The sequence below is a fragment of the Mobula hypostoma genome, chromosome 5, assembly GCF_963921235.1.
Source record: "Mobula hypostoma chromosome 5, sMobHyp1.1, whole genome shotgun sequence".
NCBI classification, from domain to species: domain Eukaryota; kingdom Metazoa; phylum Chordata; class Chondrichthyes; order Myliobatiformes; family Myliobatidae; genus Mobula; species Mobula hypostoma.
In genome coordinates, this window is record NC_086101.1 from 103,263,147 (window position 1) to 103,288,216 (window position 25,070).

Here is a 25,070-nt window from a genome sequence, read left to right on the forward strand (position 1 = left end):
CCCCTTACACTGATCCCGTCCTTGCACTGACCCAGCCCATACACAGTTCCAGCCCTAACACTGCCCAAGTCCTTAAACGGACCCAGCTCTGACTGTGACCCAGCTGGTACAGTGACCCAATCCTTGTACAGATCCAGCCCTTACACTGACCGAGCCCTTACACTCATTGAGCCGTTACACTGACGCAGCCCTCACACTGACCCATCCCATACACTGTACCTGCACTTACACTGACCCAGCTCTTACACTGACCCAGTCCTTACACTGACCCAGCTCTTACACTGACCCAGTCCTTACACTGACCCTGCGCATACACTCATCCAGCCATTATACTGACCCAGCCCTTACAATGACGCAGCCCATACAATGATCCAGCCCTTACCCTGTCTAGGTCCTTACACTGACCCAGCCCTTACACTGATCCAGCCCTTACACTGCCCAGGTCCTTACACTGACCCAGACCTTACACTAATCCAGCACTTACACTGACCCAGCCCTTACACTCAACCAGCCCTTATACAGACCCAGCCCTTACACTGACCCTGGCCTTTCACAGACCCAGCACTTACCCTGACCCAGCATATACACTGCTCCGGCCCTTACACTGCCCAGGTCCTTACACTGACCCAGACCTTACACTAATCCAGCACTTACACTGACCCGCCACTTACACTGATTCGGCCCTTACACTGACCCAGTCATTTCACTGATCTCGTACTGACACTGACCCAGCTCATACACTATTCCAGCACTTTGACTGGCCAGGTCCCTTCACTACCTAGGTCTATACACTGACCCAGCCCATACACAGATCCAACCCTTGCACTACCCAGGTTCTTTCACTGACCCACTCAGGACTTACACTCCCAGGTCCTGACATGGACCCAGCCCTTGCACTGCTCTGGTCCTTACACTAACCCAGCATTTACACACATCCAGCCCTTACACGGACCCAGCCTGTTCACTTATCTAGCCCTTACACTGGCCCGGCTCCTACAGTGACCCAGACATCAAATTGACCCAGCCCTTACACTGCCCATTTTCTTACACAGACCCAGCCCTTACACTCACCCGGCCCTTATAGTTATCCCATCCTTACACTGACCCAGCCCATACACAGTTCCAGCCCTAACACTGCCCAAGTCCTTAAACTGACCCAGCCCTTATAGTGACCCAGCCCTTGTACTGACCTAGCCCATACACTGATCCAGCCCTTGTACCGCCCAGGGCCTTACACTGAACTAGCCCATTCACTGATCCAGCACTTACACTGCCCACGTCTTTACACTGATCCAGCCCTTACAGTGACCCAGCCCGTACATTACCCAGACCTTCTACTGATACAGCCCTTGTACTGCCCAGAGCCTTACACTGACCCTGCCCTTACACTTCCCCAGCCATTACACTCACCCAGCCCATATACACATCCAGTCCATACTGCTCAGATCCTTACACTGACCCAGCCTTTACACTCATCCAGCTCTTACTCTGACCCAGCCCTTACACTCATCCAGACCTTGCACAGACCCAGCCCTTACACTGACCCACCCTTACACTCATCCAGCCCATACACTGATCCAGTCCTTGTACTGCCCCTCTGATACACTGATCCAGCCCTTACACTGCCCAGGTCCTTACACTGACCAAGCCCTTACACTCATCTAGCCGTTACACTGACCCAGCTCTTGCACTCACCCAGCCCTTGCACTGTCCGCTCTGATACACTGATCCAGCCCTTACACTGCCCAGGTCCTTACACTGACCAAGCCCTTACACTCATCCAGCCGTTACACTGACCCATCCCTTGCACTGCCCCTCTGATACACTGATCCAGCCCTTACACTGCCCAGGTCCTTACACTGACCAAGCCCTTACACTCATCTAGCCGTTACACTGACCCAGCTCTTGCACTCACCCAGCCCTTGCACTGTCCGCTCTGATACACTGATCCAGCCCTTACACTGCCCAGGTCCTTACACTGACCAAGCCCTTACACTGATCCAGCCGTTACACTGACCCAGTCCTTACACTGACCCATCCCTTGCACTGCCCCTCTGATACACTGATACAGCCCTTACACTGCCCAGGTCCTTACACTGACCAAGCCCTTACACTCATCCAGCCGTTACACTGACCCAGTCCTTACACTGACCAAGCCCTTACACTCATCCAGCCGTTACACTGACCCAGTCCTTACACTGACCCAGCCCAGACACTGATTCAGCACTTATACTGCCCAGATCCTTACACTGACCCTGCCCTTACACTCATCCAGTCCTTACACTGACCCAGTCCTTACACTGACCCAGTCCTTACACTCATCCAGCCATTACACTGACCCAGCCCTTACAATGACGCAGCCCATACAATGATCCAGCCCTTACCCTGTCTAGGTCCTTACACTGACCCAGCCCTTACACTGATCCAGCCCTTACACTGCCCAGGTCCTTCCACTGCCCAATCCCTTACACTCATCCAGCCGTTACACTGACCCAGCCCTTACACTGACCCTGGACTTTCACAGACCCAACACTTACCCTGACCCAGCATATACACTGCTCCGGCCCTTACACTGCCCAGGTCCTTACACTGACCCTGCCCTTACACTCACTTAGCCCTTTCACTGACTGACACAGCCCTTACAGTTACGCAGCCCATACACTGTCTAAGTCCTTACACTGACCCAGACCTTACACTCATCCAGCCCTTACACTGAACCGCCACTTACACGATTTGGTCCTTACACTGACCCAGTCCTTACACACATCTAGCCCTTACCATAAAAACCATAGAAACCATAGAAACTACAGCACAGAAACAGGCCTTTTGGCCTTTCTTGGCTGTGCCGAACCATTTTCTGCCTAGTCCCACTGACCTGCACACGGACCATATCCCTCCATACACCTCCCATCCATGTATCTGTCCAATTTATTCTTAAATGTTAAAAAAGAACCTGCATTTACCACCTCGTCTGGCAGCTCATTCCATACTCCCACCACTCTCTGTGTGAAGAAGCCCCCCCTAATGTTCCCTTTAAACTTTTCCCCCCTCACCCTAAACCCATGTCCTCTGGTTTTTTTTCTCCCCTTGCCTCAGTGGAAAAAGCCTGCTTGCATTCACTCTATCTATACCCATCATAATTTTATATATCTCTATCAAATCTCCCCTCATTCTTCTACGCTCCAGGGAATAAAGTCCCAACCTATTCAACCTTTCTCTGTAACTGAGTTTCTCAAGTCCCGGCAACATCCTTGTAAACCTTCTCTGCACTCTTTCAACCTTATTTATATCCTTCCTGTAATTTGGTGACCAAAACTGAACACAATACTCCAGATTCGGCCTCACCAATGCCTTATACAACCTCATCATAACATTCCAGCTCTTATACTCAATACTTTGATTAATAAAGGCCAATGTACCAAAAGCTCTCTTTACGACCCTATCTACCTGTGACGCCACTTTTAGGGAATTTTGTATCTGTATTCCCAGATCCCTCTGTTCCACTGCACTCCTCAGTGCCTTACCATTAACCCTGTATGTTCTACGTTGGCTTGTCCTTCCAACGTGCAACACCTCACACTTGTCAGTATTAAACTCCATGTGCCATTTTTCAGCCCATTTTTCCAGCTGGTCCAAGTCCCTCTGCAGGCTCTGAAAACCTTCCTCACTGTCTACTACACCTCCAATCTTTGTATCATCAGCAAACTTGCTGATCCAATTTACCACATTATCATCCAGATCATTGATATAGATGACAAATAACAATGGACCCAGCACTGATCCCTGTGGCACACCACTAGTCACAAGCCTCCACTCAGAGAAGCAATCCTCTACCACCACTCTCTGGCTTCTTCCATCGAGCCAATGTCTAATCCAATTTACCACCTCTCCATGTATACCTAGCGACTGAATTTTCTGAACTAACTTCCAATGCGGGACCTTGTCAAAGGCCTTACTGAAGTCCATGTAGACAATATCCACTGCCTTCCCTTCATCCACTTTCCTGGTAACATCCTCGAAAAACTCCAGTAGATTGGTCAAACGTGACCTACCATGCACAAAGCCATGTTGACTCTCCCTAATAAGTCCCAGTCTATCCAAATGCTTGTAGATTCTGTCTCTTAGTACTCCCTCCAATAATTTACCTACTACCAACGTTAAACTTACTGGCCTATAATTTCCCGGATTACTTTTTGATCCTTTTTTAAACAATGGAACAACATGACCCACTCTCCAATCCTCTGGCACCTCACCTGTAGACAGCGACATTTTAAATATTTCTGCCAGGGCCCCTGCAATTTCAACACTAGTCTCCTTCAAGGTCCGAGGGAGCACCCTGTCAGGTCCCGGGGATTTATCCACTTTAATTTTCCTCAAGACAGTAAGGACTTCCTCCTTTTCGATCTGTACAGTTTCCATGATCTCACTACTTGTTTCCCTTAATTCCATAGACTTCATGCCAGTTTCCTTAGTAAACACAGACGCAAAAAACCTATTTAAGATCTCCCCCATTTCCTTTGGTTCCGCACATAGCCAACCACTCTGATCTTCAAGAGGACCAATTTTATCCCTTACAATCCTTTTGCTCTTATCCTGTCCAATCCCTTTAGGATCTTATACGTTTCAATCAGATCCCCCCTCAATCTTCTAAATTCCAACGAGTATAAGCCTAGTTCATCCAGTCTTTCATCATATGAAAGTCCTGCCATCCCAGGAATCAATCTGGTGAACCTTCTTTGTACTCCCTCTATGGCATGCATGTCTTTCCTCAGATTAAGGGACCAAAACTGCACACAATACTCCAGGTGTGGTCTCACCAAGGCCTTGTACAACTGCAGTAGTACCTCCCTGCTCCTGTACTCAAATCCTCTTGCTATGAATGCCAGCATACCATTCGCCTTTTTAATCGCCTGCTGTACCTACATGCCCACTTTCAATGACTGGTGTATAATGACACCCAGGTCTCGTTGCACCTCCCCTTTTCCTAATCGTCCACCATTCAGATAATAATCTGTTTTCCTGTTTTTGCCACCAAAGTGGATAACCTCACATTTATCCACATTAAATTGTATCTGTCATGAATTTGCCCACTCACCTAACCTATCCAAGTCACCCTGCATCCTCTTAGCATCCTCCTCACAGCTAACACTGCCGCCCAGCTTCGTGTCATCCACAAACTTGGAGATGCTGCATTTGATTCCCTCAACTAAGTCATTAATATATATTGTAAACAACTGGGGTCCCAGCACTGAGCCTTGCGGTACCCCACTAGTCACTGCCTGCCATTCTGAAAAGGTCCCGTTTGTTCCCACTCTTTGCTTCCTGTCTGCCAACCAATTCTCTATCCACATCAATACCTTACCCCCAATACCGTGTGCTTTAAGTTTGCACACTAATCTCCTGTGTGGGACCTTGTCAAAAGCCTTTTGATAATCCAAATATACCACATCCACTGGTTCTCCCCTATCCACTCTACTAGTTACATCCTCAAAAAATTCTATGAGATTCGTCAGACATGATTTTCCTTTCACAAATCCATGCTGACTTTGTCCGATCATTTCACCGCTTTCCAAATGTGCTGTTATCACATCTTTGATGACTGACTCTAGCATTTTCCCCACCACCGATGTTAGGATAACGGGTCTATAATTCCCTGGTTTCTCTCTCCCTCCTTTTTTAAAAAGTGGGGTTACATTAGCCACCCTCCAATCCTCAGGAACTAGTCCAGAATCTAAAGAGTTTCAAAAAATTATCACTAATGCATCCACTATTTCTTGGGCTACTTCCTTAAGCACTCTGGGATGCAGACTATCTGGCCCTGGGGATTTATCTGCCTTTAATCCCTTCAATTTACCTAACACCACTTCCCAGCTAACATGAATTTCCCTCAGTTCCTCCATCTCACTGGACCCTCTGTCCCCTACTGTTTCTGGAAGATTATTTATGTCCTCCTTAGTGAAGAGAGAACCAAAGTAGTTATTCAATTGGTCTGCCATGTCCTTGCTCCCCATAATCAATACCTGTTTCTGTCTGTTGGGGACCTACATTTGTCTTAACCAATCTTTCTCTTTTTACATATCTATAAAAGCTTTTACAGTCTGTTTTTATGTTCCCTGCCAGTTTTCTCTCAATCTTTTCTCCCCTTCCTAATTAAGCCCTTTGTCCTCCTCTGCTGGACTCTAAATTTCTCCCAGTCCTCAGGTGAGCCACTTTTTCTGGCTAATTTGTATGCTTCTTCTTTGGAATTGATACTATCCCTAATTTCCCTTGTCAGCCATGGGTGCACTACCTTCCTTGATTTATTCTTTTGCCAAACTGGGATGAACAATTGTTGTAGTTCATCCATGCGATCTTTAAGTGCTTGCCATTGCATATCCACCGTCAACCCTTTAGGTGTCATTTGCCAGTCTATCTTAGCTAATTCACGTCTCATACCTTCAAAGTTACCCTTCTTTAAGTTCAGAACCTTTGTTTCTGAATTAACTATGTCACGCTCCATCTTAATGAAGAAGTCCACCGTATTATGGTCACTCTTACCCAAGGGGCCTCTCACGACAAGATTGCTAATTAACCCTTCCTCATTGCTCAATACCCCGTCTAGAATGGCCTGTTCTCTAGTTGGTTCCTCGACATGTTGGTTCAAAAAACCATCCCGCATACATTCCAAGAAATCCTCTTCCTCAGCACCCTTTCCAATTTGGTTCACCCAATCTATATGTAGATTGAAGTCACCCATGAACTGCTGTTCCTTTATTGCACACATTTCTAATTTCCTGTTTAATACCATCCCCAACCTCACTACTACTGTTTGGTGGCCTGCACACAACTCCCACCAGCATTTTCTGCCCCATAGTGTTATGCAGCTCTACCCATATCGATTCCACATCCTCTCGGCTAATGTCCTTCCTTTCTAATGCGTTAATCTCCTCTCTAACCAGCAATGCTACCCCACCTCCTTTTCTTTCATGTCTATCCCTCCTGAATATTGAATATCCCTGAATGTTGAGCTCCCATCCCTGGTCACCCTGGAGCCATGTCTCTGTGATCCCAACTATATCATATTCATTAATAACAATCTGCACTTTTAATTCATCCACCTTGTTATGAATGCTCCTTGCATTGACACACAAAGCCTTCAGGCTCACTTTTACAACACTCTTAGCCCTTATACAATTATGTTGAAAAGTGGCCCTTTTTGATTTTTGCCCTGGATTTGCCGGCCTGCCACTTTTACTTTTCACCTTACTACTTTTTGCTTCTACCCCCACTTTACACCCCTCTGTCTCTCTGCACTTATTCCCATCCCCCTGTTGTGAATTAACCTCCTCTCTCCTAGTCTCTTTAGTTTGATTCCCACCCCCCAACCATTCTAGTTTAAAGTCACCTCAGTAGCCCTCGCAAATCTTATACTGGCCAGGTCCTTACACTGTCCCAGCCGTTACACTGACCCAGCACTTACACTGCCCAGGTCCTCACACTGAACCAGCCCTTGTACTGCCCAGGTCCTTACTCTGACCCAGCCTTTACAATGACCCATTCCCTTACAATGACACAGTCCTTACACTCATCCAGCCCTTACACAGACCCAGCCCTTAGACTCATTCAGCCCATACACTGACCCAGCCCTTGTACTGCCCAGGTCCATACACCGAACGCAGCCCTTAGAGTGACGCAGCCCTTGTATTGCCTAGGTCCTTAGAGTGACGCAGCAATTACACTGACCCAGCCATTACACCGACCCGACTCAGCCTTTACACCCACCCAGCCCTTACAATGACCCCATTCTTACACTGACCAGGTCCTCACTCTGACCCAGCCCTTCCATGACCCAACACATGCACTGACCCAGCCCTTGTGCTGACCCTGTGTCACAATGGCGGGGCATTGGGAGCAAGGGTGGACCCAAATGCAAGACACATCTTGTGAGGTGCTTAGATTTAGTTTATTGTTCGATACCAGGAGAGCAAGGCAGGAGCAGGAGTAGCGAACCGGCCAAGGACTCAGGACTACGACTAGGCTGGGACAAGGGTCTGGGCTAGGACTCGGAATTGGATCCCAGAACTAGAGGAGACATAAAGAGGCTAGAGTATGGACTCCAAGTCCGAGACTGGGTAAGGACCCAGTACCTGGTTCTTGCCTTATGCTCGGACCCCAGAACCAGGCATGGACATGACATGGGCTAGGAAAAGGAGGAACATGGAAAACAGAGCCTGGGTCTCGGGAGAGCAGGTACATGGAACCATGGACACATACACAGAACACAGAGTCAGGACCCCTCCTTGGAAACAGGACATAGGGCCAGGACTCGCACACAGAACAGAGAGCTGGGGCCCCCCTTGGGTACAAGACATAGGGCCAGGATTCATGACCCTCCGTGGGGCAACGGCAAGATGGCCTGACTTACCCCACGGAGGCAAGGACAAGACAAGACATGACTCCCCGCGGGGCAACAGCAAGACAGCCTGGCTTACCCCACCGAGGCGAGGACAAGACCAACACGAATGGACACCAGTCAGTACCTATCTAGCTCCAGTGATGGAACTAGACCGAAGTGCAGGTGGGAGCTGCAGACGAGGGCTAGAGGTGAGAGGGGCAGAGAAGGGTTTCAGACAAGGGGGTAGGACAGGAATCACAGACCGTCAGAGCAGGACATGACTCAGAACTTGGATGCCGCCAGGGCCAGGGCTTGACATGGTACTTGAACGGCGCCCAGAACCAGGACTTGACTTGGAACCTCCGGGTAGTGGCGAGCTCTCGACTCGGCCCGGGAACAGAAGGCAGCGGTTCTTGATTGCCTCTGGCGGGTTAATTGATGGACCCACCTTGATGAGGAAACTTTGCAGGCTCAGTTCAGCAAGGTACCTGGATAGAGTTGCTCCGGTGAGGAGAGGCGAATTACTGGCACTCGCTTCGGCAGAGACTAGGCTTACTCTGCCCGATGACATTGGCACGCCATGACTTTGTAGACGCTCCCGCACAGAACGGCTGAAAGCTGAGCGTTAATTGCCTCTAATCACCAAAGTCGAGGGACATGGGAAAATATGGAATCAACGATCCTGATCGTAACATAAACAAGGTAAATTTAAAGGGACCCCGATCCGAACCATGACACCCTGCCCTTACGCTGACTCAGCTCCGACACTCATCCAGCTCTTACACTGACTCAACCCTTACACTGCCCTGCTCCTTACACAGACCCAGCACTTACACAGACCCAGCCCTGACACTGACCCAGACATTACATTCACCCAGCCCTTACAGTGACCTGGCCCTTACACTGACCCAGCCCATACACTGACACAGCCCATACACTGACCAGCCCATACACTGATCCAGCCCTTGCACTGCCCAGGTCCTTACACTGATGCAGCCATTACACTGACCAAGCCTGTACACCAACCCAGACTTTACACTAACCCAGCCCTTACACTGACCCCATCCTTACACTGACCCAGTCTGACACTAACCCAGCTCTTACAGTAAACCCACCCCTTACTCTGGCCCAGCCCGTACACCGACCCAGCCTTTACACTAACCCAGCCCTTACACTGACCCAGCCCTTAAACTGATCCCATCCTTAAACTGACCCAGTCTGACACTAACCCAGCTCTTACACTAAACCCAACCCTTACTCTGGCCCAGACTTTACACTGACCCAGCCCTTAGATGGACACCTCTCTTACACTGACCCAGCCCATACACTGACCCAGCCCTTACGCTGACCCTGGTCCTTAAACTGACACAGTCCTTACACTCATCCAGCCCTTACACTGACCCCATCCTTACACTGACCCAGTCTGTCACTAACCCAGCTCTTACAGTAAACCCGACCCTTACTCTGGCCCAGCTCGTACACCGACCCAGCCTTTACACTAACCCAGCCCTGACACTGACCCAGCCCTTAAACTGACCCCATCCTTACACTGACCCAGTCCTTACACTAACCCAGTCTGACACTAACCCAGCTCTTACACTAAACCCAACCCTTACTCTGGCCCAGACTTTACACTGACCCAGCCCTTACATGACCCAGCCCTTACACGGACACATCTCTTACACTGACCCAGCCCATACACTAACCCAGCCCTTACGCTGACCCTGGTCCTTAAACTGACACAGTCCTTACACTCATCCAGCCCTTACACTAATCCAGCCCTTACACTGACCCCATTCTCACACTGACCTAGTCCGACACTAACCCAGTTGTTACACTGAACCAGCCCTTAGAGTGACGCAGCCCATACACTGATCGACCCCTTGTACCGCCCAGGTCCTTACACTGATGCAGCCATTACACTGACCCAGCCCATACATCGACCCAGCCTTTACACTAACCCAGACCTTATACTGACCCCATCCTTACACTGACCCAGTCTGACACCAACCCAGCTCTCACACTAAACCCAGCCCTTACTCTGGCCCAGCCCTTACCCTGACCCAGCTCTTAAACTGACCCCATCCTTACACTGACCTAGTCTGACACCAACCCAGTTGTTACACTGAACCCAACCCTTACTCTGATCCTGTGCTTACACTGACCCAGGCCATACACTGATCCATCCCTTGTACTGCCCAGCTCCTTACACTGATGCAGCAATTACGCTGACCCAGCCCTTACACCGACCCAGCCCTTACACTGACCCAGTCTGAAACCAACCCAGTTGTTACACTGAACCCAGCCCTTACTCTGATCCTGTGCTTACACTGACCCAGTCCTGACATTGACCCAGCCCTGACACTGACCCAGACATTGCACTGACCCAGCCCTTACAATCACCCAGCCCTTACAGTGACCCAGACCTTATACTGACCCCATCCTTACACTGACCCAGTCTGACACTAACCCAGCTCTCACACTAAACCCAGCCCTTACTCTGGCCCAGCCCGTACACCGACCCAGCCTTTACACTGACCCAGCCCTTACACCGACCCAGCCTTTACACTGACCCAGCCCTTACACTGACCCAGCCCTTACACTGACCCAGCTCTTAAACTGACCCCATCCTTACACTGACCTAGTCTGACACTAACCCAGTTGTTACACTGAACCCAGCTCTTACTCTGATCCTGTGCTTACACTGATCCAGCCCATACACTGACACAACACTTGCACTGACCCAGGCCTTACACTGATCCAGCCCTTGTACTGCCCAGGTCCTTACACTGATGCAGCAATTACACTGACCCAGCTATTAAACCGACTCAGCCTTTACGCTGACCCAGCCCTTACGCTGACCCAGCCCTTACACTGACCCAGCCCTTACACCGACCCAGCCCTTACACTGACCCAGTCTGATACCAACCCAGTTCTTACACTGAACCCAGCCCTTACTCTGATCCTGTGCTTACACTGACCCAGGCCATACACTGATCCAGCCCTTGTACTGCCCAGGTCCTTACACTGATGCAGCAATTACACTGACCCAGCTATTACACCGACTCAGCCTTTACGCTGACCCAGCCCTTACGCTGACCCAGCCCTTACACCGACCCAGCCCTTACACTGACCCAGCCCTTACACTGACCCAGTTGTTACACTGAACCCAGCCCTTACTCTGATCCTGTGCCTACACTGACCCAGTCCTGACACTGACCCAGACATTGGACTGACCCAACCCTTACAGTCACCCAGCCCTTACAGTGACCCAGACCTTACACTGACCCCAGCCTTACACTGACCCAGTCTGACACTAACCCAGCTCTCACACTAAACCCAGCCCTTACTCTGGCCCAGCCCGTACACCGACCCAGCCTTTACACTGACCCAGCCCTTACACTGACCCAGCCCTTACCCTGACCCAGCTCTTAAACTGACCCCATCCTTACACTGACCTGGTCTGACACTAACCCAGTTGTTACACTGAACCCAGCTCTTACTCTGATCCTGTGCTTACACTGATCCAGCCCATACACTGACACAACACTTGCACTGACCCAGGCCTTACACTGATCCAGCCCTTGTACTGCCCAGGTCCTTACACTGATGCAGCAATTACACTGACCCAGCTATTAAACCGACTCAGCCTTTACGCTGACCCAGCCCTTACTCTGGCCCAGCCCGTACACCGACCCAGCCTTTACACTAACCCAGCCCTTACACTGACCCAGTTTGACACCAACCCAGCTCTTGCACTAAACCCACCCCTTACTCTGGCCCGGCCCATTAACCGACCCAGCCTTTACACTAACTCAGCCCTTACACTGACCCAGCCCTTAAACTGACCCCATCCTAACACTGACCCAGTCCTTACGCTGACCCAGTCTGACACTAACCCAGCTCTTACACTAATCCCAGCCCTTACTCTGGCCCAGACCTTACACTGACCCAGCCCTTACATGACCCAGCCCTTACTCTGACCCTGGTCCTTAAACTGACACAGTCCTTACACTCATCCAGGCCTTACACTGACCCAGCACTTACACTGACCTAGCCTTTACACTGACCTAGTCCGACACTAACCCAGTTGTTACACTGAACCCAGCCCTTACTCTGATCCTGTGCTTACACTGATCCAGCCTTTACACTAACTCAGCCCTTACACTGACCCAGCCCTTAAACTGACCCCATCCTTACACTGACCCTGTCTGACACTAACCCAGCTCTTACACTAAACCCAGCCCTTACATGACCCAGCCCTTACACAGACTCATCTCTTACACTGACCCAGCCCTTAAACTCACCCCATCCTTACACTGACCCAGTCCTTACACTGACCCAGTCTGACACTAACCCAGCTCTTACACTAAACCCAGCCCTTACTCTGGCCCAGACCTTACACTGACCCAGCACTTACATGACCCAGCCATTATACGGACACATCTCTTACACTGGCCCAGCCCATACACTGACCCAGCCCTTACACTGACCCAGTCTGACACTAACCCAGTTGTTACACTGAACCCAGCCCTTACTCTGATCCTGTGCTTACACTGACCCAGGCCATACACTGATCCAACCCCTGTACTGCTGCGGTCCTTACACTGACCCAGCCATTACCCCGACTCAGCCTTTACACTGACCCAGCCCTTACACCAACACAGACTTTACACTGACCCAGCCCTTACTCCCACCCAGCCCTTGCAATGACCCCATTCTTACACTGAACCCAGCCCCTACTCTGACCCAACCCTTCCATGACCCAGCACATGCAAGAACCCAGCCCTTGCATTGACCCAGCCAATTGGCTGACCGTGACCGTACGCTGACTCAGCCCCTACACTCATCCAGCCATAAACTGACTCAATCCTTACACTGCCCTGCTCCTTACACTGACCCAGCACTTACACAGACCCAGCACATACACTGACCCAGCCCTGACACCGACTCAGCCCTGACACTGACCCAGACATTACACTGACCGAGCCATTACAGTGACCCAGCCCTTACAGTGACCCAGCTCTTACACTGACCCAGCCCACACACTGACCCAGCCCATACATTGACCAGCCCATACACTGATTCAGCCCTTGTACTGCCCAGGTCCTTACACTGATCCAGCCCATACACTGACACAGCACTTGCACTGACCCAGCCATTACACTGAACCAGCCCTTCGAGTGACGCAGCCCATACACTGATCCACTCCTTGTACCGCCCAGGTTCTTACACTGATGCAGCCATTACACTGACCCAGTCTGACACCAACCAAGCTCTTACACTATACCCAGCCCTTACACTGACCCAGCCCTTACACGGACACATCTCTTACACTGACCCAGCCCATACACTGACACAGCCCTTACGCTGACCCTGGTCCTTAAACTGACACAGTCCTTACACTCATCCAGCCCTTACACTGACCTAGTCCGATACTAACCCAGTTGCTACACTGAACCCAGCCCTTACTCTGATCCTGTGCTTACACTGAACCCAGCCCTTGTACTGCCCAGGTACTTACACTGATGCAGCAATTACACTGACCCAGCCATTACAATGACCACATTCTTACACTGACCCAGCCCTTACAATGACCACATTCTTACACTGACCATGTCCTTACACTGACCTAGTCATACACTAACCCAGTTGTTACACTGAACCCAGCCCTTACTCTGACCCAGCTGTTCCATAACCCAGAACATGCACTAACCCAGCCCTTACACTGACCCAGCCCATAAGCTCATCCAGCCCATACACTGACCCAGCCATTACACTGAACCAGACCTTAGAGTGACGTAGCCATTACACTGATCCACTCCTTGTACCGCCCAGGTCCTTACACTGATGCAGCCATTACACTGACCCAGACTGACACTAACCCAGCTCTCACACGAAACCCAGCCCTTACTCTGGCCCAGCCCGTACACCGAGCAGCCTTTACACTGACCCAGCCCTTACAGTGACCCAGCCCTTACACTAACCCAGACCTTATACTGACCCCATCCTTACACTGACCCAGTCTGACACTAACCCAGCTCTCACACTAAACCCAGCCCTTACGCTGACCCAGCCCTTACTCTGGCCCAGCCCTTACCCTGACCCAGCTCTTAAACTGACCCCATCCTTACACTGACCTAGTCTGACACCAACCCAGTTGTTACACTGAACCCAACCCTTACTCTGATCCTGTGCTTACACTGACCCAGGCCATACACTGATCCATCCCTTGTACTGCCCAGCTCCTTACACTGATGCAGCAATTACGCTGACCCAGCCCTTACACCGACCCAGCCCTTACACTGACCCAGTCTGAAACCAACCCAGTTGTTACACTGAACCCAGCCCTTACTCTGATCCTGTGCTTACACTGACCCAGTCCTGACATTGACCCAGCCCTGACACTGACCCAGACATTGCACTGACCCAGCCCTTACAATCACCCAGCCCTTACAGTGACCCAGACCTTATACTGACCCCATCCTTACACTGACCCAGTCTGACACTAACCCAGCTCTCACACTAAACCCAGCCCTTACTCTGGCCCAGCCCGTACACCGACCCAGCCTTTACACTGACCCAGCCCTTACACCGACCCAGCCTTTACACTGACCCAGCCCTTACACTGACCCAGCCCTTACACTGACCCAGCTCTTAAACTGACCCCATCCTTACACTGACCTAGTCTGACACTAACCCAGTTGTTACACTGAACCCAGCTCTTACTCTGATCCTGTGCTTACACTGATCCAGCCCATACACTGACACAACACTTGCACTGACCCAGGCCTTACACTGATCCAGCCCTTGTACTGCCCAGGTCCTTACACTGATGCAGCAATTACACTGACCCAGCTATTAAACCGACTCAGCCTTTACGCTGACCCAGCCCTTACGCTGACCCAGCCCTTACACTGACCCAGCCCTTACACCGACCCAGCCCTTACACTGACCCAGTCTGATACCAACCCAGTTCTTACACTGAACCCAGCCCTTACTCTGATCCTGTGCTTACACTGACCCAGGCCATACACTGATCCAGCCCTTGTACTGCCCAGGTCCTTACACTGATGCAGCAATTACACTGACCCAGCTATTACACCGACTCAGCCTTTACGCTGACCCAGCCCTTACGCTGACCCAGCCCTTACACCGACCCAGCCCTTACACTGACCCAGCCCTTACACTGACCCAGTTGTTACACTGAACCCAGCCCTTACTCTGATCCTGTGCCTACACTGACCCAGTCCTGACACTGACCCAGACATTGGACTGACCCAACCCTTACAGTCACCCAGCCCTTACAGTGACCCAGACCTTACACTGACCCCAGCCTTACACTGACCCAGTCTGACACTAACCCAGCTCTCACACTAAACCCAGCCCTTACTCTGGCCCAGCCCGTACACCGACCCAGCCTTTACACTGACCCAGCCCTTACACTGACCCAGCCCTTACCCTGACCCAGCTCTTAAACTGACCCCATCCTTACACTGACCTGGTCTGACACTAACCCAGTTGTTACACTGAACCCAGCTCTTACTCTGATCCTGTGCTTACACTGATCCAGCCCATACACTGACACAACACTTGCACTGACCCAGGCCTTACACTGATCCAGCCCTTGTACTGCCCAGGTCCTTACACTGATGCAGCAATTACACTGACCCAGCTATTAAACCGACTCAGCCTTTACGCTGACCCAGCCCTTACTCTGGCCCAGCCCGTACACCGACCCAGCCTTTACACTAACCCAGCCCTTACACTGACCCAGTTTGACACCAACCCAGCTCTTGCACTAAACCCACCCCTTACTCTGGCCCGGCCCATTAACCGACCCAGCCTTTACACTAACTCAGCCCTTACACTGACCCAGCCCTTAAACTGACCCCATCCTAACACTGACCCAGTCCTTACGCTGACCCAGTCTGACACTAACCCAGCTCTTACACTAATCCCAGCCCTTACTCTGGCCCAGACCTTACACTGACCCAGCCCTTACATGACCCAGCCCTTACTCTGACCCTGGTCCTTAAACTGACACAGTCCTTACACTCATCCAGGCCTTACACTGACCCAGCACTTACACTGACCTAGCCTTTACACTGACCTAGTCCGACACTAACCCAGTTGTTACACTGAACCCAGCCCTTACTCTGATCCTGTGCTTACACTGATCCAGCCTTTACACTAACTCAGCCCTTACACTGACCCAGCCCTTAAACTGACCCCATCCTTACACTGACCCTGTCTGACACTAACCCAGCTCTTACACTAAACCCAGCCCTTACATGACCCAGCCCTTACACAGACTCATCTCTTACACTGACCCAGCCCTTACATGACCCAGCCCTTACGCTGACCCTGGTCCTTAAACTGACACAATCCTTACACTCCTCCAGCCCTTACACTGACCCAGCACTTACACTGACCCAGCACTTACACTGACCTAGCCTTTACACTGACCTAGTCCGACACTAACCCAGCTCTCACACTAAACCCAGCCCTTACTCTGGCCTAGCCCGTACACCAACCCAGCCTTTACATTAACCCAGCCCTTACACTGACCCAGTCCTTACGCTGACCCAGTCTGACACTAACCCAGCTCTTACACTAATCCCAGCCCTTACTCTGGCCCAGACCTTACACTGACCCAACCCTTACATGACCCAGCCCTTACTCTGACCCTGGTCCTTAAACTGACACAGTCCTTACACTCATCCAGCCCTTACACTGACCCAGCACTTACACTGACCTAGCCTTTACACTGACCTAGTCCGACACTAACCCAGTTGTTACACTGAACCCAGCCCTTACTCTGATCCTGTGCTTACACTGATCCAGCCTTTACACTAACTCAGCCCTTACACTGACCCAGCCCTTAAACTGACCCCATCCTTACACTGACCCTGTCTGACACTAACCCAGCTCTTACACTAAACCCAGCCCTTACATGACCCAGCCCTTACACAGACTCATCTCTTACACTGACCCAGCCCTTAAACTCACCCCATCCTTACACTGACCCAGTCCTTACACTGACCCAGTCTGACACTAACCCAGCTCTTACACTAAACCCAGCCCTTACTCTGGCCCAGACCTTACACTGACCCAGCACTTACATGACCCAGCCATTATACGGACACATCTCTTACACTGGCCCAGCCCATACACTGACCCAGCCCTTACACTGACCCAGTCTGACACTAACCCAGTTGTTACACTGAACCCAGCCCTTACTCTGATCCTGTGCTTACACTGACCCAGGCCATACACTGATCCAACCCCTGTACTGCTGCGGTCCTTACACTGACCCAGCCATTACCCCGACTCAGCCTTTACACTGACCCAGCCCTTACACCAACACAGACTTTACACTGACCCAGCCCTTACTCCCACCCAGCCCTTGCAATGACCCCATTCTTACACTGAACCCAGCCCCTACTCTGACCCAACCCTTCCATGACCCAGCACATGCAAGAACCCAGCCCTTGCATTGACCCAGCCAATTGGCTGACCGTGACCGTACGCTGACTCAGCCCCTACACTCATCCAGCCATAAACTGACTCAATCCTTACACTGCCCTGCTCCTTACACTGACCCAGCACTTACACAGACCCAGCACATACACTGACCCAGCCCTGACACCGACTCAGCCCTGACACTGACCCAGACATTACACTGACCGAGCCATTACAGTGACCCAGCCCTTACAGTGACCCAGCTCTTACACTGACCCAGCCCACACACTGACCCAGCCCATACATTGACCAGCCCATACACTGATTCAGCCCTTGTACTGCCCAGGTCCTTACACTGATCCAGCCCATACACTGACACAGCACTTGCACTGACCCAGCCATTACACTGAACCAGCCCTTCGAGTGACGCAGCCCATACACTGATCCACTCCTTGTACCGCCCAGGTTCTTACACTGATGCAGCCATTACACTGACCCAGTCTGACACCAACCAAGCTCTTACACTATACCCAGCCCTTACACTGACCCAGCCCTTACACGGACACATCTCTTACACTGACCCAGCCCATACACTGACACAGCCCTTACGCTGACCCTGGTCCTTAAACTGACACAGTCCTTACACTCATCCAGCCCTTACACTGACCTAGTCCGATACTAACCCAGTTGCTACACTGAACCCAGCCCTTACTCTGATCCTGTGCTTACACTGAACCCAGCCCTTGTACTGCCCAGGTACTTACACTGATGCAGCAATTACACTGACCCAGCCATTACAATGACCACATTCTTACACTGACCCAGCCCTTACAATGACCACATTCTTACACTGACCATGTCCTTACACTGACCTAGTCATACACTAACCCAGTTGTTACACTGAACCCAGCCCTTACTCTGACCCAGCTGTTCCATAACCCAGAACATGCACTAACCCAGCCCTTACACTGACCCAGCCCATAAGCTCATCCAGCCCATACACTGACCCAGCCATTACACTGAACCAGACCTTAGAGTGACGTAGCCATTACACTGATCCACTCCTTGTACCGCCCAGGTCCTTACACTGATGCAGCCATTACACTGACCCAGACTGACACTAACCCAGCTCTCACACGAAACCCAGCCCTTACTCTGGCCCAGCCCGTACACCGAGCAGCCTTTACACTGACTCAGCCCTTACAGTGACCCAGCCCTTACACTAACCCAGACCTTATACTGACCCCATCCTTACACTGACCCAGTCTGACACTAACCCAGCTCTCACACTAAACCCAGCCCTTACGCTGACCCAGCCCTTACACTGACCCAGCCCTTACACCGACCCAGCCCTTACACTGACCCAGTCTGACACCAACCCAGCCTAGCCCGTACACCAACCCAGCCTTTACATTAACCCAGCCCTTACACTGACCCAGTCCTTACGCTGACCCAGTCTGACACTAACCCAGCTCTTACACTAATCCCAGCCCTTACTCTGGCCCAGACCTTACACTGACCCAGCCCTGACACTGACCCAGACATTGCACTGACCCAGCCCTTACAATCACCCAGCCCTTTCTCTGATCCTGTGCTTACACTGACCCAGGCCATACACTGATCCAGCCCTTGTACTGCCCAGGTCCTTACACTGATGCAGCAATTACACTGACCCAGCTATTGCACCGACACAGCCTTTACGCTGACCCAGCCCTTACACTGACCCAGTCTGAAACCAACCCAGTTGTTACACTGAACCCAACCCTTACTCTGATCCTGTGCTTACACTGACCCAGTCCTGACACTGACCCAGCCCTGACACTGACCCAGACATTGCACTGACCCAGCCCTTACAATCACCCAGCCCTTACAGTGACCCAGCTCTTACACTGACCCCAGCCTTACACTGACCCAGTCTGACACTAACCCAGCTCTCACACTAAACCCAGCCCTTACTCTGGCCTAGCCCGTACACCAACCCAGCCTTTACATTAACCCAGCCCTTACACTGACCCAGTCCTTACGCTGACCCAGTCTGACACTAACCCAGCTCTTACACTAATCCCAGCCCTTACTCTGGCCCAGACCTTACACTGACCCAACCCTTACATGACCCAGCCCTTACTCTGACCCTGGTCCTTAAACTGACACAGTCCTTACACTCATCCAGCCCTTACACTGACCCAGCACTTACACTGACCTAGCCTTTACACTGACCTAGTCCGACACTAACCCAGTTGTTACACTGAACCCAGCCCTTACTCTGATCCTGTGCTTACACTGACCCAGGCCATACACTGATCCAACCCCTGTACTGCCGCGGTCCTTACACTGGTGCAGCAATTACACTGACCCAGCCATTACCCCGACTCAGCCTTTACACTGACCCAGCCCTTACACCAACACAGACTTTACACTGACCCAGCCCTTACTCCCACCCAGCCCTTGCAATGACCCCATTCTTACACTGAACCCAGCCCTTACTCTGACCCAACCCTTCCATGACCCAGCACATGCAAGAACCCAGCCCTTGCATTGACCCAGCCAATTCGCTGACCGCGAACGTACGCTGACTCAGCCCCGACACTCATCCAGCCATAAACTGACTCAACCCTTTACACTGCCCTGCTCCTTACACTGACCCAGCACTTACACAGACCCAGCACATACACTGACCCAGCCCTGACACCGACTCAACCCTGACACTGATCCAGACATTACACTGACCGAGCCCTTACAGTGACCCAGCCCTTACAGTGACCAGCCCATGCACTGATTCAGCCCTTGTACTGACCCAGCCATTACACTGAACCAGCCCTTAGAGTGACGCAGCCCATACACTGATCCACTCCTTGTACCGCCCAGGTTCTTGTCTCAGTTCTCAAAGTGTGTTGTGGCAATCAGTATCTCACTGTTTCATGTCTCAGTGTTTGTTGTGGCCAGCAGTGTCTCACTGTTTCAGGGCTCAGAGACTGTTGTGGCCAGCAGTATCCCTATCCTTTTAGGACTCAGTGTCTGCTGTTCTCAGCAGTTTCTCACTATTTCAGGTTTCACATTCTGTTGTCACCAGCAGTATCTCACTGTATCACGTCTCAAATTCTGTTATGGACAGCATATCTCAATGTTTTCAGGCCCCAGAGTCTGCTGTTTCCAGCATTACCTTACTCTTTTGGTCTCAGAGTCTGTTGTGGCCAGCCGTATCTCAAAGATCTCAGGGCTCTGAGTCTGTTGTAGCCAGCAGAATCTCACTGCGTCAATTCTCAGTATCTGTTGTGGCCAGGAGTATCTCACTGTCTCAGGTCTCACACTGTGTTGTGGCAATCAGTATTTCAAGGTTTCAGGTCTCAGAGTCTGTTGTGGCCAGCAGTGCCTCAATGTTCTCATGGCTCGGAGGCTATTGTGGTCAGCCGTATCTCAAAGTTCTCAGGGCTCTGAGTCTATTGTGGCCAGCAGTATCTCACTGTTCTCAGTTCTCAGAGTCTGTGGTGGCCAGCAGTATCTCACTCTTTCAGGTCTCAGAGTGTGTTGTAGCCAGCTGTATCTCAATGTTCTCAGGCCTCAGAGTCTGTTGTGGCCAGCAGTATCTCACTGCCTCAGTTCTCAGAGTGTGTTGTGGCAAACTGTATCTCACTGTTTCACGTTTCAGAGTTTGTTGTGGCCAGCAGTGTCTCACTGTTTCAGGGCTCAGAGTCTGTTGTGGGCAGCAGGATCTCACTCTTTCAGATCTCAGAGTGTGTTGTGTCCAGCAGTATTTCAATGTTTCAGGTCTCGGAGTCTGTTGTGGCCAGCAGTATCTCAATGTTCTCAGGCCTCAGAGTCCTTTGTGGCCAGCTGTATCTCAATGTTCTCAGGTCTATGAGTGTTTCGTAGCCAGTCAGTTTCTCACTGCTTCAGGTCTAACAGTCTGTTGTGTCCAGCAGTATCTCACTGTTTCAGTTCTCAGAGTCTGCTGTAGACAGCCATATCTCAATGATCTCAGGGCTCAGAGTCTGTTGCGGCCATCAGTATCACAATGTTTTCAGATCTCTTTGTCTGTTCTTGCCAGCAGTATCTCACTGTTTCAGGGGTAAGGGTCTGTTGTGGCCAGCAGTATCTCACAGTTTCAGGTCTCAGATTGTATTTTGGCCAGCAGTATCTCAATGTTCTCAGGCCTCAGAGTCCGTTGTGGCCAGCTGTATCTCAATGTTCTCAGGTCTATGAGTGTTTCGTAGCCAGTCAGTTTCTCACTGTTTCAGGTCTAACAGTCTGTTGTGTCCAGCAGTATCTCACTGTTTCAGTTCTCAGAGTCTGCTGTAGACAGCCATATCTCAATGATCTCAGGGCTCAGAGTCTGTTGCGGCCATCAGTATCACAATGTTTTCAGATCTCTTTGTCTGTTCTTGCCAGCAGTATCTCACTGTTTCAGGGGTAAGGGTCTGTTGTGGCCAGCAGTATCTCACAGTTTCAGGTCTCAGATTGTATTTTGGCCAGCAGTATCTCAATGTACTCAGGGCTCAGAGTCTGCGGTGGCCAGCAGTATCTCAATCTTCTCAAAGCTCTGACTCTGTTGTTGGCAGCAGTATCTCACTGCTTCAGGTCTCAGCGTCTGTTCTTGCCAGCAGTACCTCACTGTATCAGGTCTCAGAGTCTGTTCTGGGCAGCAGGATCTCACTGTTTCAATTCTCAGTGTCTGTTGAGGCCAGCAGTATCTCAATATTCGCAGGTCTCAGAGTCAATTGTGTCCAGCAGTATCTCAGTGTTTCATGTCTCAGAGTCTGTTGTGGCCAGCAGTATCTCACTCTTTCAGGTCTCAGAGTGTGTTGTGGCCAGCTGTATCTCAATGTTCTCAGCACTCAGAGTCTGTTGTGGGCAGCAGTATCTCACTGTTTCATGTCTCAGAGTTTGTTGTGGGCAGCAGTGTCTCACTGTTTCAGGGCTCAGAGTCTGTTGTGGGCAGCAGTATCTCACTATTTCATGTCTCTGAGTTTGTTGTGGCCAGCAGTGTCTCACTGTTTCAGGTCTCAGAGCCTGTTGTGGGCAGCAGGATCTCACTGTTTCAATTCTCAGTGTATGTTGAGGCCAGCAGTATCTCAATTTTCGCAGGTCGCAGAGTCAGTTGTGTCCAGCAGTATCTCACTGTTTCATGTCTCAGAGTCTGTTGTGGCCAGCAGTATCTCACTCTTTCAGGTCACAGAGTGTGTTGTGGCCAGCTGTATCTCAATGTTCTCAGGCCTCAGAGTCTGTTGTTGCCAGCAGTATCTCACTGCCTCAGTTCTCAGAGTGTGTTGTGGCAATCAGTATCTCACTGTTTCATGTCTCAGAGTTTGTTGTGGCCAGCAGTATCTCAATCTTCTCAAAGCTCTGACTCTGTTATTGGCAGCAGTATCTCACTGCTTCAGGTCTCAGCGTCTGTTCTTGCCAGCAGTACCTCACTGTTTCAGGTCTCAGAGTCTGTTCTGGGCAGCAGGATCTCACTGTTTCAATTCTCAGTGTATGTTGAGGCCAGCAGTACCTCAATGTTCGCAGGTCGTATACTCAGTTGTGTCCAGCAGTATCTCACTGTTTCATGTCTCAGAGTGTGTTGTGTCCAGCGGTATTTCAATGTTTCAGGTCTCGGAGTCTGTTGTGGCCAGCAGTATCTCACTGTTTCAGTTCTCAGAGTCTGCTGTAGACAGCCATATCTCAATGTTCTCAGGGCTCAGAGTCTGTTTCGGCCATCAGTATCACAATGTTTTCAGGGCTCTTTGGCTGTTCTTTCCAGCAGTATCTCACTGTTTCAGGGGTAAGGGTCTGTTGTGGCCAGCAGTATCTCACAGTTTCAGGTCTCAGACTGTATTTTGGCCAGCAGTATCTCAATGTACTCAGGGCTCAGAGTCTGCGGTGGCCAGCAGTATCTCAATCTTCTCAAAGCTCAGACTCTGTTGTTGGCAGCAGTATCTCACTGCTTCAGGTCTCAGCGTCTGTTCTTACCAGCAGTACCTCACTGTTTCAGGTCTCAGAGTCTGTTCTGGGCAGCAGGATCTCACTGTTTCAATTCTCAGTGTCTGTTGAGGCCAGCAGTATCTCAATTTTCGCAGGTCGCAGAGTCAGTTGTGTCCAGCAGTATCTCACTGTTTCATGTCTCAGAGTCTTTGTGGCCAGCTGTATCTCACTGTTTCAGGGCTCAGAGACTGTTGTGGACAGCAATATCTCACTGTCACAGTTCTCAGAGTGTGTTCTGGCAATCAGTGTCTCACTGTTTCAGGGCTCAGAGTCTGTTGTGGGCAGCAGGACCTCAGTGTATCAGGTCTCAGAGTGTGTTGTGGCCAGCTGTATCTCAATGTTCTCAGGCCTCAGAGTCTGTTGCATCCAGCAGTATCTCAATGTTTTCAGGGCTCTTTGTCTGTTCTTGCCAGCAGTATCTCACCGTTTCAGAGGTAAGGATCTGTTGTGGCCAGCAGTATCTCACAGTTTCAGAGGTAAGGATCTGTTGTGGCCAGCAGTATCTCACAGTTTCAGGTCTCAGATTGTGTTTTGGCCAGCAGTATCTCAATGTACTCAGGGCTCAGAGTCTGTGGTGGCCAGCAGTATCTCAATGTTCTCAGGGCTCAGAGTCTGTAGTGGACGGCAGTATCTCAATCCTCTCAGGGCTCTGACTCTGTTGTTGGCAGCAGTATCTCACTCTTTCAGGCCTCAGCGTCTGTTCTTGCCAGCAGTACCTCACTGTTTCAGGTCTCAGAGTCTGTTCTGGGCAGCAGGATCTCACTGTTTCAATTCTCAGTGTCTGTTGTGGCCAGCAGTATCTCACTCTTTCAGGTCTCAGAGTGTGTTGTGGCCAGCTGTATCTCAATGTTCTCAGGCCTCAGAGTCTGTTGTGGCCAGCAGTATCTCACTGCCTCAGTTCTCAGAGTGTGTTGTGGCAATCAGTATCTCACTGTTTCACGTTTCAGCGTTTGTTGTGGCCAGCAGTGTCTCACTGTTTCAGGGCTCAGAGTTTGTTGTGGGCAGCAGGATCTCACTGTTTCAATTCTCAGTGTATGTTGAGGCCAGCAGTATCTCAATGTTTGCAGGTCGCAGAGTCAGTTGTGTCCAGCAGTATCTCAATGTTTCAGGTCTCAGAGTCTGTTGTGGCCAGCAGTATCTCACTCTTTCAGGTCTCAGAGTGTGTTGTGTCCAGCTGTATCTCAATGTTTCAGGTCTCGGAGTCTGTTGTGGCCAGCAGTATCTCAATGTTCTCAGGCCTCAGAGTCCGTTGTGGCCAGCTGTATCTCAA